We start from the raw sequence: 4,801 nt of genomic DNA, 5'->3' as shown, positions 1-4,801 counted from the left end.
TATTGATATTTCTCCTGGCAATCTTGATTCCAGCTTGTGCTTCATCCAGTCCAGCATTTCTCATGATGTACTCTGCATATAAGTTAAATAAGGAGGGTGACAATATACAGTTTGATGTACTCCTTTCCCAATTTGGAGAATATTACTCAGTTACAATTGATAAGGGTCATGTTTATATACCGCAGAGTCTTGATATCTTCAATTTATCAGTTAGATGAACCCAATCTGAGATTCTAGTTCTCAGTAGATAGGAAATCACTTCGTGGCTAATATTAGGCTGTATCCAAGGTGAAAAAAATATATTACTTGCACTGAAAAGTTCACCAGAACACCGTCTTCCAACATATCTCAATATATAGATCACGATTCACTTGTTTACTTTGTGCCAAGTAGAAGTCATGAAAAAATATTCTTGATTTGCAAGCAACTGAACTCAATCAATGTTTAGAATCATATATGTGTCCCCTGAGACATGAAAACACATGCTTACATCTTCATATCAGAGATGGAATTTTTAAATCAATTCGTCAGCTTCTTCAGTCAATTTTTTGTTAGCACTAAAACATAAAAGCCTTATAACTCCATATTAGCAGAGAAATTAACAGAGACTGACATATCTTGGGGTTCTACTATTTCATATGCCTTAAATATATTAACTTATTTAATCTTCATATCAGTGCTATTGAGTTCCTATTACTCTAATTTCATCAAAAGATGGAGAAATTGAGACTTAGCCATTTTAAGTGATTGACCAAGATGAGACTATAGGAAATAGCTAAGTTATGAATCTATTGTAAGTCTAACTTGAAAGCCAACTTTATCTTTCCACAATATTATGGGTTTATTTTCTTCAAAAAGTTAGAAAATAAAATCCAAAAATCTTTCTTAAACGTCCATTTGTGGAGAAAAATATTACATAAGATAAAATCAAACTCACTTTTGCTTTTAAAAATTAGTTCTTAAAGTATAAAAGAACATTTACAGGTCTGAATGATATGATAATGAACACACATTTTAAGAATTGAAATTTAGAACCATTTAAAATAGAAAATGAATTCTTAGCCAAAATATGTGCTCCTGGAAAATAAAAAAAGGAACATAACCAAAAGGCATTGAAACTAAATCACTTCCTGAGCCATAATGAGCTTAGGTTTTTAATCAGACTAATGAGAAAAGATCTGTAATTCGGCACGGCTCATGAGTCATACCATAAAGTTTCTCCCTACAGTTTCATGGCAGCCCTTGATGTATCATTCATTAGGTACTAGGAAAGTAACATTTTCAAGAACACAATGAACTGCAGACAGACAGGAAAAACAATGAGGGAGCAAACCCTCATCCTCCTTCTAAACTGCCCTTTATTTTCTCAGTCAGTGTGCTCTCCTTCCCTCACCTCCAAACTGATCACTGCCTCTAGTCTATGTTAATCTGGTGACTCATTGGTGGGCTTGGACATTGTGTTCCTTATGACCTATATAACAGAAGTGTGGGGTGGTAGTAAAGCTCCTGCTGTGTGGGGTGGGATGAACCCTTAATCAGGCATCTGCTCCCGGACTCTAGGATAACAAGAACACAGATTCTTTTTCTCCCCTTGGCCACACCACTCAGCACATGGGATCTTAGCTCCCAGATCAAGGAGGGAACCCACACTTCTTGCATCGGATGCACAGAGTCTTAACCACTGGACTGCCAGGGAAGTCCCAAGAACACAAATTCTTGAAATTCAGTGATATCCCTCTGTATAGTCTGTGCTGCATGGTCTCAAATATTCTAAGTATGCATTATCTGTAAGTGGGAAAACATTGGTGTTGGTAGGTTGGATATGAAAACACCACACATGAGTAATTGCCTTATAAATTAAAGACTAAGAAGATGCAACTTTGCCCAGAAGTCAAAAAGGGTCTAGAAAATCTAGAAGACCACCTGGAGAGAGAACAAGTAGGTTCAAAGATATTAATAGTTTGGAAATGACAGGTCCAACTGGGATATAAGAGGAAAAGGACAGAGTCTGGAACCAGAAGATATGAAGTATTATATGGATCTGACACGCTGAGTGACCAGGAACAAGTCTAAATTGCCCCAAATCTCAATTTCTCCATCTGTAGAATGGGGATAATGAGAATTCTGTTTTTTACAGGTTTGTTTAGAGAATACAATGGAATAATGCATCTGAAAGTTAATTTTATTGTTGTTTTATAATGATAGCTTTTATTTTGTAAGTTATACTGAATAATAATCTTATAAGATAAACACCCAATCCTCATTATTTAACTGACTCTTGGCTCTTCTACCAACTTTCATGTGTTCTTTAAGTCCAGGAGAGGAGGGGTCATTTCATCTATAGCTGTTTGATTCCTGGAGGGATCCCGATCCCTTGTTAGAATTCACTTCCTTAATTTCTAGGCAGATTTTCTTCTAGGCAGGCTTGGACAAAAAACAGCTGATCGATACCTGCATTTCAACATATGACCTGATCACAAGCTTTCTCTCTTATGTATCATTCCCTTTACCCTTGCCTTCCTCTCTTCCTTCTTCCATCCCTCTCTCCCTCTGTTCCTTTCTTCCTTCCTTCTTCTCAAGCAATACTTTATCTCCTTGCAGTGTAGACTGATATTTCTATGTTCTGTCAGACTCCTGCCTCCTTTCCTTGGAAACTTCTGCCAGGCTATAGCTTTAGATGCAATTATAGCTATGAACATTAGGGAGCAGCAGAATGCAAAGGAGTACCACTGCTTCCTGTAAAAAGCTCAGTTGCTGAGTCCAGGTAAGACAGGAATTTGGTCCACCCTGCCTCCAAAGTCAGAAGTCTTGACTCCAAAACCATCTGACATCCCAGAAGACAGTGTGGAACAGCAGCAGTCATTGAAGTCAGAAAAACTCGGGTTTTAAATCACTTTCCCATTGTGTGATCTTCAGTTCAGTTCAGTCACTCAGCCATGTCCGACTCTTTGTGACCCCACGAATTGCAGCACGCCAGGCCTCCCTGTCCATCACCAACTCCCAGAGCTTACCCAAACTCATGTCCATTGAGTTGGTGATGCCATCCAGCCATCTCATCCTCTGTTGTCCCCTTCTCCTCCTGCCCCCAATCCCTCCAAGCATCAGAGTCTTCCAATGAGTCAATTCGTCGCATGGGGTGGCCAAAGTATTGGAGTTTCAGCTTCAGCATCAGTCCTTCCAATGAACACCCAGGACTGATCTCCTTTAGGGTGGACTGGTTGGATCTCCTTGCAGGAGTTACTTAATATCTCTGGGCCTGAATTCTACTATTCATTAAATAAGGATCAAGATGTCTTCCAAATAAAATTATAATTTTTTTTTTTTTGGTTCAAAAACAACAAACATGGTGCCTGGGTCATGGAAGTCAATCCATATATATTATTTTCCTTCCATAACTTTTTCCTATCATCCTTGTGTGAACTATTCCAATCTTCACTTCAGGCCAACTAGTCATCAGCATGATGATGACCTCACTCCCTTCTCCTGCCTCTGTAGACTGTGAGATAACTCTACAGATACCTTGACTTTACTGTGCCCTACAATGAGAAAAGTGAGAAAAACAAATTAGCTTTATAATAACTCTGGATCAGATATACAATGAATAGCAAAAAAACCAGTGTGATAAGAGACTCTAATATGGCTCTCACTGATTCCTGCCTCTTGTTACTCAGGGTCTTATGTAATGCCTTCCCCTTGAGTAACTTGCTTCTAACCAATAGAATACAGCAATATGGAGGAAGTGTCACTACTGGAGTTAAATTACAAGAGATCATGACCTTTGTCTTGCTAGCAGATTCTTATTAGCCTTAATGAGACAAGAGGCGTGTCAGAGATGGCTGGATGGCCAGAAACTGAGGGTAACTCTTTGCCGACAATCTGCAAGGAACTGAGACTCAATCCAACAGCCTTTTGGGACTAAATCCTCCCAACAGCCAGGTCAGTGAGCTTGGAAGTAGATTTTTCCTTCATTGGACCTTTAAATAACACCCCAACACTGGCTTTTGAGAGTTCTCAAAGCAGAGCACCCAGCTAGGCTATGCTCAAATATTCTTACCTCCTAGAAACTGTAGATAATAAATGTGTGTTGTTTTAAGCTGCTTGAGGGTAACTTATTGCACACCAATAGATAACTAATACAAAGAATGAAATACATAAGTAGATCAGAGACTATGTAGGAGTCACAATGTGGTGGGCCTGCTAGATCATAGCAAAGAAGTTGATTTTTATTCTAAATTGATTTTTATTCAGTGGGAAACCACTAGGGATTTTTCAGCATGGAAAATATATGTCCTGAATTATATTTTAGAAATATTACACTGGCTGCTGTGAGATGGACTTTATGGGGCTGCTTTAGTGATATTTTACATGTCTTCTAACCAAAATTAAAATGATTTATTCTTTCCTCAGAGGAAGCAGAAGTATTTATTCTTGATCATCCCTTTGGTAACATTCAATATAGGACACCTTCATTCCCCTTGGAATCATCAGCTCAGTATAAGAAATTCCAACTTCAGAAGTTTTCTTCTTTAATTCTTTTTAATTTCTTTTTTGAGGTAAGTCTAGATTCACATGCAGTTTTAAGAAACATTACAAAGAGATCCTATACACAATTCATATATTGCCTTCAACAGTAACATCATGAGTAACTATAACACAATATCAAAACTAGGAAATGGTTCAGTTCAGTTCAGTCGCTCAGTTGTGTCCAACTCTTTGCGACCCCATGAATCACAGCATGCCAGGCCTCCCTGTCCATCACCAACTCCCAGAGTTCACTCAGACTCACGTCCATCGAGTCAGT

This window comes from Bison bison, unplaced genomic scaffold (assembly GCF_000754665.1).
Source record: "Bison bison bison isolate TAMUID 2011002044 unplaced genomic scaffold, Bison_UMD1.0 scf7180017864531, whole genome shotgun sequence".
Classification (NCBI taxonomy): domain Eukaryota; kingdom Metazoa; phylum Chordata; class Mammalia; order Artiodactyla; family Bovidae; genus Bison; species Bison bison.
This window is presented reverse-complemented; position numbering follows the sequence as displayed.